Source organism: Bidens hawaiensis, unplaced genomic scaffold (genome assembly GCF_021521415.1).
Source record: "Bidens hawaiensis isolate Kalapana, Puna unplaced genomic scaffold, B.hawaiensis_p1.1 tig00040574_1, whole genome shotgun sequence".
In the NCBI taxonomy this organism is placed as follows: Eukaryota; Viridiplantae; Streptophyta; class Magnoliopsida; order Asterales; family Asteraceae; genus Bidens; species Bidens hawaiensis.
This window is the reverse complement of record NW_027505667.1, coordinates 152,690-165,855: the sequence shown is the minus strand read 5'-3', so window position 1 is coordinate 165,855 and position 13,166 is coordinate 152,690. Positions and strand designations below refer to the sequence as shown.

Sequence of the window (13,166 nt, the reverse complement as noted above, 5' to 3'; positions counted from 1 at the left end):
CAATCTAACAAAAATAAAATAATGATGATTTTTTGATTTATATTATTCAGTTCAAGAGAGTGATATTTTTTAGTTCTTTCATTTTCGAACACGACAATATACAACCTTAGAATAACGAAATTCATACGGAGTGATTACCTTTATCACCAATGGAGGCGGATTTGTAACTTGAAATCTTTATCAAGTTTTTGAATTCTCCTTGAGAATACATATATCCTGGTAATCAATCACACACAAAAAGTTACGTAACGATCACTAGAGAAGAGATTTTGTTGACGGGAACAATTGAAGCTAACACCACAGATAATTCGAGAACAAATGCGGGCGACAATGGTCCATACCACCACCACTTAGGGTTCTGAAATCGAACCCGACAACAATATGTAACGACAGGCCGTGCAATTGTAGTGAGTCAAAAGCAGATGCCCTTGACTAAAACAACGGGTGAAGCGTGTAAAGCAGAGAACAAAATAATGATGTCTACTAACAACCCTCAAAGCCAAAACCAATGCCAAATTGTACATGTGAAACAACTTGATGTACAACACATCAATGCCAACTTCACCCAAAATTGTTATATTACTAGATTTTGGACCCCCCGGGGGTGCATCACACCGTGAAAAAAGAGACGTGCGTTGTGTTATTAACCCACATGCTGCGGCGGATTTGTGAGACGACAAAGTAAACTGACCGACCTATTACCCGACTTGTGAGGAGACATGCATTGCGAACAGGTAACTCAAAATAACCATATCAGTTTACAAAAGATCCAATCACATATGAAAATTGAATTTGGAAGTCAAACGAACAGTTTACAGAAGGATGTAATTACATAAGAAAATTTCAACATTGATAGTTAAACAGAACCGCTCTAATGTGAGGTTGGACACTTTAAAGCAGGCCAATTTTCTTGTTCCAGTATATGTCTACAGTTGAGCCCTTTATTACAAAGCCTTTAGGTTTGTGCTATTGAGTTCTAATACCTGTGCAAATTAGCGTTTCCGTCACTTGTCAGTACACGTTAATACTAATAACTTTATTAAAAAAAAGGTCAAAAAAAGTCGGCCTGACCTCGAGTGCTTTCGTAATACCAACCTCTGCAAGATCCAAATCCGTAGCGTTCATGTACGCATGACCCCAAGTTCCGATACCTGTGTAAATTATCGCCTCCACGTCAAGTGTCACTACACATTAATATTATTAATTTAATAAAAAAATATTAATGTGTATGGGTCTATCTAACCTCTAGTGCAAACCTATGGAGCCTTATAGGTCTTTCTAACCTCTAGTGCAAATCTTTGGAGCCTATTGCTAAGTAACTAAAAGAGATGTAATAGTGACATGCATTTTACATATACAGTGATGATGCTTTACAATCGTCATACGATGATGCGCTTTTTAATTTACTTATATAAGCGAGTAAAATTGATTTTCGTTTAAAAAATTAGGCCAGCTAGTTATTAAACAACTTACAAAAGAAGGTAGAGAAAATGTGAATTAATTATTTGTGTCATATATGCAGCAACTTCTTTTGATATTTTGAGACTCTACACTTATGTTTATAAAAAGGCCTCTTATGATACAGATGGTAAATATTTCTTTCTTAAAAGACGCAATACTTGAAACGTTTTGCAAAGTAAAAGGAGACCAAAGGCAATGAACGAAGCATGAATGCACTAACAGTTTGTCAGCTATTAAGCTATATATCAGATTGCAACAAACCTAATTAAGCGTACCTGTTGAAAACATTGTTATTAAGAGCGAATTTGTTGCCGGGAGTGTTACTTAAAAGTTAATTAAACCTGAGCTTCAATGAATCACTAAAAAAACAGATTAGTGTAAAAGTATCTTGGTGGAACTGGAAGATAACTATGTTAAGCATTTAATTAAGCTGTTGACATGTATGTCAAATAGATAAAGCAAAGTTAAGCATTTCATCGAACACCTAACATGCACCTCAAACATCAAAAAGCAACTACAATTTTATGAAGCAAATGAAAGAATAGGATTGTCGATAAAACCAAATCAACAACCCATAACCACTAATCTTCGGTGGAATTAGGCTACCGATATCAGCCCCACTACAGCCAAAAGACAACCTATTTGTAATTGGATGGAGAAACGGTGAGTTACACGTTGCTGTAGAACCCAACAACCCATTTGTAATTGTCTAGGTACAAAATTGACTGCATGGAGTACCAATCAACTGCACCACCGACCCCCAAAATTGTAATATTACTAGTAAATTTGCCCGCGCGCGTAGGAAAGCGCGTTCCAACGTTACGTGGTAACGTTAACGTATGAAATTTTCAGCACACCATTGACCTGCAGTAAGTTGAATCGATGTATATGTTTTCGAAAAGCTGTCGTTGTAGGCTAATGTTAGCTGCTAAACCTAACTATACTTGTTGAAGTGTAGGGCTACAATTTTTTAAATTTAAGTTATACCAAAACTGCCTTTTATTTGAATTGATTTATCAAATACCCATAACAAACCTTGAATCCAATATCTAACAAACCATGAAACACATGTTTGAAAAGTATACAAAGCAAGTACAATATATTCATAATTGCACCCTTTGCGTTTTGAATTATACCTGTTAACTTTCTGAATCTGATTTGTCTCGGAAGTTTACTTACTAAACCAGAACCAGAATTTCCTAGGTTGCCCCTCTGCACTAAAATGCATTTTGAATCTTTCAATCAAAACTTCAGTTTGCAATTTTAATCCACCTTTTGGTTTCTTGAATTTTAGTGTCAAACTCATAACCTTCACCAACTTAGAAGCACTTCACAATCAATGTTTGTACCTCATCTATTGCCATTTTTTCACCAAATCCCACTTCACTTTTGCTAGAACTCAATTCACCATATTGCCTTACTCTTTTATATATGTTTCGCTTCTTGTCAATTGTCACATCACGTGTGCAATCAACATAGCATTTCTCATGTACATATAGGCCTAGATGAATCCGGATTAAACTTTGGGTGCCTGTCATAATTTATATTCATAAACTTAAGAAGAATAAATAAACAATTTATATAGATATGTAACGATCACCTTGCCTTATCAAGATTCAAGAATATCTCCATAGCCGTTTCCAAACGAAGCACCCTGAAAATAAGTCCTGACTCTTGGATAAGTCGTTTCTTGTTCCAAGAGGTACAATTGCCCTGCTTTTTTAAGGACGCAAACCAAAATGCCACCATGTCAAATAGTAGTGGTTATGTTGAAATCAAATTACTCAGAGAATGTTGAAATTAAGGATATTACATACCACAATCCTCAATCTTTTACAGACTTCCTTGGAAGGCTAGCGAATTTCTCGAGGCAACCTAGCCCATACTGAATAATCTCATATCGAATCTACAACAAAGAAATTAAAATTGAGGTATAAGAAATCATTACCCAATATTACAGAAGTCCTTTATGGTTTTGATTTGAATTTGATGATATCAAGAACTATTAAGTAAATGGAGGATAGCCGGATGTGGTGGAAATAGGTGGCGGCAGTGAGGTAGTGTTTTGCCACGTTTATTCCGCAGATCACTACGTGGTAGAGTTCTAAATTAGAACGTGGATGGTAAGTTGTACAACCTTTGAAGCCGTGTACACAAAAGGCTTAAGCAGTCCACTTACAAAACCACAAAGAATACGGTTACAATTAACACTCCACAAATTACAAACGCAGACTGCCTAGTTCCCCCGAAATTGTAAATATATAAATAAACTAAACCAATGCGGCGGGAGAATACATATATCCTAATTTCAGTCTAATTTGCTAACTGAATAAAGAAAAGAGAAATCCTTACATTGCCAACCTCATCCACTGGAGCTTGACATCCAATTCTTGTACCATAGATCATTTTCAACATCAAACCTTTTAGATTGACCAAAATCAGTTCCTGCAAGATACAAAAGCATGTTGTACAACTGTATACGCCCACCGTCCCCTCAAATTGTAGTTATATAAATAAATAAATTTTCACATATATAGTCAACAATTGTAACCTTCAATTTTGACCAACCGAAAGTCAAACTTGAGCAGTAAATCAAGTTTTCCAATAAAATTCTAGCTTTAATTGTAACAACCTCCACTACCAGTTTCTTTGTATCTGTGTTGATTTTTCAGAATAAGAACCTCGACCATCAGTTTATATCATCAAATATTTTCTTCTAATAACTTATTTTTATCATATTTATGTCACACAAACAACAATATGCGGAAAGATACCCACTACATGATAAGTGGATTCGTGATGATGTTTACATGTATATATAGTTATTGTTTGTACATATATAGGATTCGAGAATATGTTCACATGTGAAAAGAAGAAAAATAAATATGAAATGAATTTGGCATTAAACCAAAGAGTATGGTAGGAACACAAACTTGCTGTTTTCTTTTTTAAGTTCAAGTTGTACTATTTTGTGAGAAACGACCCTTAAGCTTAATTTTATACATTCACTCTATGTATGTATATACTTTATAAAGTTAAATAAATAAGTACTATGGGGAAATAACAAGCTTTTCTTTCCAAATTTAGTTATTTTGCCTATGTTGAATCATAATCACTTACACAAATGAAGATTAAATAGTAGGTTGTTTCAAGGAAACACAAGGTGAAATATGCATTCAACTCAACTATCTATTGCAGTGATCTTGGGCCCAAGTGGCACTAGAAAATCACTTTCTTGGCGTGATTGACTAAACGGACCACCGTAATGTTGGATTTAATGGTCGGTTCGGGTCAAGTCAACGCGGACCGACCCGAATATGACCCGGTATGAGTTACACCGAGGGTAACGAACTTTTAGCTCACTTAAACGTTAACTGGTCCGACACAATCAATTAGCGAGATTATATGGTGGATTAGATTTTATTTTGGTAATTGGGCTTAAAGCCCAATGGGTTTAGATTGTTTAAACCCTAAAGCTTTACTATATATATATAATATATTATGTAATATATATAGACATATATATAGAAAAACCCTACATAATAATAATATCATCATCTTCATCACGTAGCTACGGCCGGCAGCCGTTTTTTCCGGCCACCGGACCTCCGGCTCCCGATCTCCTACCTGTGACGCCATCCTCTCACCACTGCAACCACCTCCGCCGCCCTTCTCTGGCCGCCGGTGGTCTTGCTTGCATAACCCACCAGCCGCAACTACCTTTTCCGGTGAACCCGGTTTTCCGGCGAGGTGGTTTCCGGCTATCTGGGTTTCTGGCAGCCCCTGCTCCGGCCGTCTAATTGCTGCAGCATTGTTGCTGTTGTTGTACACTGCCAACCTCGCATCACCACCGCAGCTTACCACCACACCATCGCAGCCACCACCCGAGCGGCGCCGTCGCTGCCTTCTGTGCACCGCCGCTGCCGCCACTAGCTGCTCTTGTTGTGTGTTGTTTGTCTCTGCTGTGTTTTGTTGCTACTGTTGCCGTACACCACTACCGGAATAGCTCGGATCTCGTTGATTGTCTCGTACACCTAGCTCGGTTCGTTAGCTCTCGGTGTCTCACCCGGTTTTGATAACCGAGGTATAAAGCTTTAACTTTATCTATGGTTGATTATTAGTTCGTTATATCTTGCTCGTATTAGTTGTAACCGGATCCGAGTTCGGGTTTATGGTTCGATTTAATCTTTTTCTTTCCGCTGCGTTTTATAATTCGTTTGTATATATAAATTATTAATTATTGATTAATAATTACTTAAACGAAATAATTTCTAAAACGGGTTAAAATAGTTTGACCGTTTTCGTTCCGAACCACCGTTGAAACCCAACAGTGGTATTAGAGCCGCGGTTACAACGTACGAGTCGATACCGGTTCGTTTAAAACCGGATCTACATCTTAAACTTTAAATCGTTTAAAGTTTTGATATAGATTTATTTTCGGGTGATTTTGATTTGGTCAACCTTTTGTTTATTTTATTTGACCAAGTCAAAACGACCCGAAATTTAATTTATTTTGAATATGTAAATCCGGCTCCGACCTATGTGTTGTTTTGGTTGTGTTTGATTCTTGAGCTTGTTTTGGCCATTTGGTTGCTTCAAAAGTTGTAAACGGTTATTATTTATTTTTCGGTTTTCTTTTGGCCATAAAGATGGTTCAAATTTGTAATAGGGCAAATTGTTGTTAGTTTATAAATTTGTAATTAAGAAGACGCGAAGATAACCGAGGACGAGCTCAATGACTTCTTGGAGTTAGTGGGAGTTCGGGCAAGATGACGGGATGCACGAATAAGTCCATCCTTGTGGTTGTTTTGTGTTGTGAACCCCTTGACCCGATCGGTCTCCCTAATTGGCTCTAGCAAGACCGATCACCTTTTGGCCTTAAGGATTTACATATTATTATTTGCTATTGTGGTTGGTTGGATTGTTTATAATAGAATTATAATATCACCGACCTAATACCAAATAAATTTGAAAATAAACATTTTATTAATCAATTATGTTTTGCAAATTAAAAGGCATTTTGATTTCCAAAACTAATAACTTAATAGTTTTTCTATTAACTTAAAATTGGTTAGCCGTATCGCGACAAACTTAGTTTTAATAGGTTATTTAAAACTAAGTGTCCTGAGAGATGAAAGGGTTCATCAATTCGTCCCGATAGTAAATACAGTAAAATTTGACTTTTACTCTATTTGGTAATTTTAAAATTAATCCCAATTTAAAACCAATAGTTTATGCCAATCCTACTACAAGTCACACTTAAGGCATATTGCGAAATTTCGAGTGTTTGGAGCTACAGCACCGCACTTGTTTTCTAGCCTATCCCATCAAGGTAAAAGCGTTTCGTTGACACATCCAGCCCTTTCACACGTCACTGTACTAGGACAACTATTACTTTACTCTCTTGTTACATGCCAAAGCTGTCTGGAAACTTAAAGTGGGCAAAGATAAGGCTAAACGTATCTATACGGACAATCGTTGTCTCTATAGGCCTCATGACCGAGAGTTGTGCTCTATTCACAACTGGCAATCGTTGTCAGTCTGCCTAACCACTTATTAATGTTGTGTGCTACAGCTGCCTTTAATAACTGGAAGCCAGATTCTCATGCTCCTATTTCATTAATGTTATTGGGTCATTAATAATGGACTACAATGTCGAAAATACTAATTAAATTTACTTTTCCTTAATTAATCAGATGTCGTCAAACGAAAACTCACCCTACGCCCTTAAGACTATCCTTGAGAAGGATAAACTGAACGGTACCAACTTCATCGAATGGCACCGCAACTTGAGACTTGTCCTCACCATGGCAAAGCGCCTGTATGTTCTCGATGGACCTGTTCCAACTGAGCCTGAAAACAACACAGCCGCTACTCGAAAAGTTCTTGAGAAGCATAAGGATGACTCGGCTGATGTCTCCTGCATTATGCTAGCCACCATGACTTCTGAGCTTGCTAAAGGCTTGGAAGACTTTGATGCCTAGACGTGCACAAAAAAACCGGTTCCGGAACCTAACCGGTGGAACCGAACCGGAACCGGTTCCAGTTCCAACCCGGTTGGAACAATACCCGGTTTTGGTATTTTTGTACCCGAAAATCGTACCCGGTTCTAATATTTATATGTCAGTACCGGTCCCAAACCGGTTCCTACCCGGTTATTAATTGGAACCGGTTTGGTTCATACCCGGAATAACCGGTTCCGACGGGTTTTTTTGAAGGGTCAAACAAAAGTCAAACTAGCCGTTGGAACCGGTTCCAACGGTAATATAGCCGTTGGAACCGGTTTTTTTAGACACCAATTAGCCGTTGGAACCGGTTCCAACGGTAATATAGCCGTTGGAACCGGTTTTTGGGCCAAACCTATATATAAGTTGTTTCCATTACTTGTTTCACCACCAAACTCAAAAACAAACTACAATACTACTCCTTTAGCAAACCCCTTTTCTAAAAAATAACTATTACAAACATTATTAAAACATAAACGATACTAAACATAACAACTAAAACATAAAAAACAAAGTCCGTCGTTTTAACCCGGGAATACTTATTTTTGGGTTGTAGAGCCGGACGACTCTCCCACTTCCGTTTTTTTAGCTTCCATTCTTCTTTTCTCTCGACAATACTTATTCGTATGTTTTCGTAATGTCGAGTTGGACGCTGCTTTAAGAAACTTCGAGCAATATTTGCAACGTGCCAACTCATGTGAGTCGGTCATGAGACACAAATCGTAATGAACCCAAACATCGGGGCATCTTGTTGTTTCGATCACCATAAAAACGTCATCATTGGTTGCCATTTGTTGTCGGTTTAAGGTTAATTGTGGTTTGGAGTGTGTTTTATAGTTTTGGGAGTGGTTTAACAAGTACACAAACAAACCTTGCTATTTATAGAAAGAAGATAACCTATTTATAGTTAAAAAACCGGTTCCAACGGTCTAAAACGGTTATATAGCCGTTGGAACCGGTTCCTAACGGCTATATTGTTTAAATTTCAAAAAAAACCGGTGGAACCGGTTTTTACGTAAAAACCGGTTCCGGTTCCAACCTACCCGGTTCCTAAAAGATTGCATTTTTGGGCATCGGTTCGGGTCGGGAACCGAACCGGTTCCTGACTGGAACCGGTTTCATTTTCTACCCGGTGTGAAAAAAACCGGTTCCGAACCGGTTCGGGTTTTCAAGATGAACCCGATTTGTGCACCTCTATTGATGCCTATGAGATGCTTGAGCAACTCAAGGGCATGTTCTAGAAACAAGCCCGTCAAGAACGATTCGACACCATGAAACAACTCATTAGTTGCAAGATGGCAGAAGGGTCTCCCGTCAGTGCGCATGTTCTTAAGATGAAAGGGCACATCGATCAACTCTAGAAACTTGATTATCCCCTGCCTGATGAGATGGCAGCGGATTTCATCCTCAACTCTCTCCCCGGCTCATACGACCAGTTCGTAATGAATTTCAACATAAATGGCTGGGTGAAGACAGTGTCGAAGCTTCATAACATGCTCAAGATGGTTGAGATAAACATTCCTTCTAGGACCAATCAAGTTCTGATGATTCGATCTGCTGGTGTCAAGAAGCCTAATCCCAAGAACCGAGGTTATAAGGGTAAAGGCAAGACGAATGTTACCATTGCTGCCCCTCGTGCCACCAATGCTAACAAAGGGGTTCCAAAGATACCACCGCCGCCTCCTAAGGAGCTCTAGTGCTACCGATGCAACCAAATGGGACACTGGATGCGAAACTGTCCCGAGTACCTTGCTGAGATCAAAATGAAGAGAGCTAATGGTGAAGACTCTTCTCGAGGTATTTTCACATACGTTATTGAACTTTTCACTGTTTCTAGCAACACATGGGTATTTGATACTGGATGTGGTTTCCACATCGTAAAATGTCTTGCAGGAGCCTGAGAAGTGGAGGAAACTGAATAAAGGCAGCATGGCAAACTCGCCAAAGACAATTATGAGTCTTACTTAGCTGGCAAACTCGCCAAAGACTCATTTACTCATAAAAGTGAACGAGAAAGAGATCTGTTAGGACTCATACATACTGATGTATGTGGACCTTTCAGAACCACGCCTAGAAACCATGAGAGATACTTTGTTTCTTTTATCGACGATTATAGTCGATACGCTTATGTGTATCTTATGAAACACAAGCACGAAACTTTTGAAAGGTTCAAAGAGTTTCAAAACGAAGTGGAAAAACGACTTGGTAAAACCATTAAGATACTACGATCAGATCGAAGTGGAGAGTATCTCAGCTCAAAGTTCATCAATCATCTAAAAGAGTGTGGAATTATTTCACAACTCACTCCACCTGGCACACCCCAACATAATGGTGTGAGCGAGAGGAGGAATCGAACTTTGCTAAACATGGTTCGATCAATGATGTGTAGAACTAACTTGCCTCACTCCTTTTGGAGTTTCGCCCTTATGACCGCCTCCCGCATTCTTCAAATACTACAACCAAAGCGGTTATTACTTCATTCATCATGATACATATATGATTTCTATCAAGAAGAAAGACCACTTCCTCGAGAAAGAAATTCTCGATCGTGGAACTGGAGATTATTTTGTCGATCTTGAAGAAATTCAAGAACCACAAACAACCGCTGAGGAAGCTGCAGTGTCTGATCAACAAGCTGTTGTTGCTGATACATCAGACATGAACATGAGCGTTCGCAGAAGTAGTAGGACTCCCGCACCCAATTCTAGATACCTATGGCATCTGGATGGTCCAGAAGTCTTATTAGTAGCCGAGTATGGCGACGAAGCTACTAACTACATATCTGCAATCTTGGATCCGGAATCTAAGAAATTGCGAGATGCCATGAACGCCGAGATGCAATCTATTCATGACAATCAAGTCTAGAACTTGATTGAGCTACCCCCGAAGGTCGGGCAATAGGGAGCAAGTGGATTTTAAGCAAACATCTCGAAGCTGGAATCTTCACTTTGATGAGAAAATCAAAGAGTTTGGTTTTATCAAAAATGAAGATGAGCCTTGTATTTACATAAAGGATAGTGGGAGCACTATATCATTCCTCATCTTGTATGTGGATGATATACTTATAATTGGAAATAACATTCCTATGCTTAAGGGAGTTAAGCACCGGTTGGAATCTTGTTTTGCAATGAAAGATCTTGGAGAAGCCACATATATTATGGGAATAGAAGATCTACCAAGATAGATCTAAGTGACTTCTAGGACTAAGTCATAGTACATACATAAGCAAGGTTATGACACGCTTCTCAATGGACAACTCCAAGATAGGAGTTGTTCCATTGCTAAAGGAACCGTTTTAGCAAATCGCAATCTCCGGCAACGGACATTGAGACAAAGCACATGCAAGCAATTCCATATGCTTCATCGATTGGCTCTGTCATGTACGTTGTATTATGCACTAGACCTGACGTCTCGTAAGCGTGTTTGGAGGAGTGGAAGAGGAGCTCATTGTAAGATGTTACACTGACGCTAACTTCCAAAATAACCGAGATCCTTCTCGCTCATAATCTGCTTGGATGAAGAAATTCATAGCCAACCTCGATCTAATTCCAAGTTTAGGAAAATGATCGACGTGATATGTGATAACACAGGTGCTATTGCTCAAGCCAAAGAGCCCAATTATCATCACATGGCCAAGCACATTTTTAGTTCCACTATGTACGAGTAATACTGGAACGAGGTGACATCATGATAAGCAAAGTAAACACAGATCAAAATCTAGCTGACCCGTTCACTAAGCCGATGACTCAGGACAAGCATGATCAGCATAGAGATGCTATCTGGCTTAGACTTGCTAGTGATTTATTTTGATTTAGTATTTGGATGTATGAACATTTAAACAGTTGTACTTTTAAATTCACTTTTGATTTAATGGTTAAATGCAAGCGTTGAATGATACAACTGTGTTTTTTTTAATACGTTTAATCCATGAATATTGTATTCTAAATTATACGTAGTCGGTCATACTCGTGGGAACGATTCTGAATTAAGACTATTATGACTTTGGACTCAAGCAGTTGACTTCCAAACTCACAGACCTCATTATGAATGACGTTGGATGTAACTCGCATCAAATCATCTTCATGGATCTTGATCATAAGATGTTTTGATAATAGTATGCTCATTTAGTATCCTTAGACCTGAGATACATATTGGAACTTTCGTTTACCGAGGGACATTCTTTAATCATGTTAACCGCTGTTGCGTAACTGCCAGCCATAAAGGCATTGAGTGGGAATGTTTTGGAGTTCAGTGGGAGTTGTATGTAGTCAAGATGGGATTCTGTACTCTTACATGAAAAAGTAACAGTTAGACGTATTGGCGCCCTCGTTATTCAGACTGGTAAAGTGTGAGGCCTCACCCAAACTTACTGTGTGTTTGATTGGACCACTTTGACTCCATATCAAGAACTACAATAATTGAACACTTTATGAGATTGATTTGATCTATGTCTCATTGTTCAATTGATGTCTTATACAGAAATGATAGATGACAACGATTACTATAAATTCATTATCTTGCAATAAGGTATTTCAAGATACTTTGGTTATGGATTTAAAAATTGTCATATTTGGTTGGGGACAGCTATGTGTAGCTAGAACGCCTCTGGCTGTTAGCGTTGTGATACTTGACCCAAATCCGTCCAAGTGGGAGACTGTTGGATTTAATGGTCGGTTAGGGTCAAGTCAACGCGGACCGACCCGAATATGACCCGGTATGAGTTACACCGAGGGTAACGAACTTTTAGCTCACTTAAACGTTAACTGGGCCGACACAATTAATTAGCGAGATTGGATGGTGGATTAGATTTTATTTTGGTAATTGGGCTTAAAGCCCAATGGGTTTAGATTGTTTAAACCCTAAAGCTTTACTATATATATATAATATATTATTTAATATATATAGACATATATATAGAAAAACCCTACATAATAATAATATCATTTTTCTGGCCACCGGACCTCCGGCTCCCGATCTCCTACCTGTGCCGCCATCCTCTCACCACTGCAACCACCTCCGCCGCCCTTCTCTGGCCGCCGGTGGTCTTGCTTGCATAACCCACCAGCCGCAACTACCTTTTCCGGTGAACCCGGTTTTCCGGCGAGGTGGTTTCCGGCTATCTGGGTTTCTGGCAGCCCCTGCTTCGGCCGTCTAATTGCTGCAGCATTGTTGCTGTTGTTGTACACTACCAACCTCGCATCACCACCGTAGCTTACCACCACACCATCGCAGCCACCACCCGAGCGGCGCCGTCGCTGCCTTCTGTGCACCGCCGCTGCCGCCACTGGCTGCTCTTGTTGTGTGTTGTTTGTCTCTGCTGTGTTTTGTTGCTACTGTTGTCGTACACCACTACCGGAATAGCTCGGATCTCGTTGATTGTCTCGTACACCTAGCTCGGTTCGTTAGCTCTCGGTGTCTCACCCGGTTTTGATAACCGAGGTATAAAGCTTTAACTTTATCTATGGTTGATTATTAGTTCGTTATATCGTGCTCGTATTAGTTGTAACCGGATCCGAGTTCAGGTTTCGGGTTCGTTTATTTGGTTCGTTTTATCCGCTGCGTTTTTATAGTTCGTTTATATATTAATATTGATTAATATTTATCGAAACGAAATAATTACTACAAAAAAAGGGTTAAAATAGTTTGACCGTTTTTGTTCCGAACCACCGTTGGAACCCAACACGTAACTCCTTCGGCTTT

At 39.1% G+C, this 13,166-nt stretch overlaps 1 long non-coding RNA gene across 2 annotated transcripts; it reads right to left on the bottom strand.

The window, feature by feature from the left end:
• Positions 1–905: 905 nt before the first annotated feature.
• On the bottom strand, positions 906–1,783 carry LOC143614623 (uncharacterized). Of its 2 annotated transcripts, none has more exons than XR_013150318.1 (3): positions 1,737–1,783; positions 1,096–1,151; positions 906–983 (listed from the first exon to the last, which is right to left on the bottom strand). It is a non-coding gene; the product is annotated as an uncharacterized LOC143614623 (long non-coding RNA). The 2 variants fall into 2 exon arrangements; XR_013150317.1 differs by lacking the exon at positions 1,737–1,783 and adding an exon at positions 1,284–1,535 and having other exon boundaries at positions 1,096–1,243.
• Positions 1,784–13,166: the final 11,383 nt, after the last annotated feature.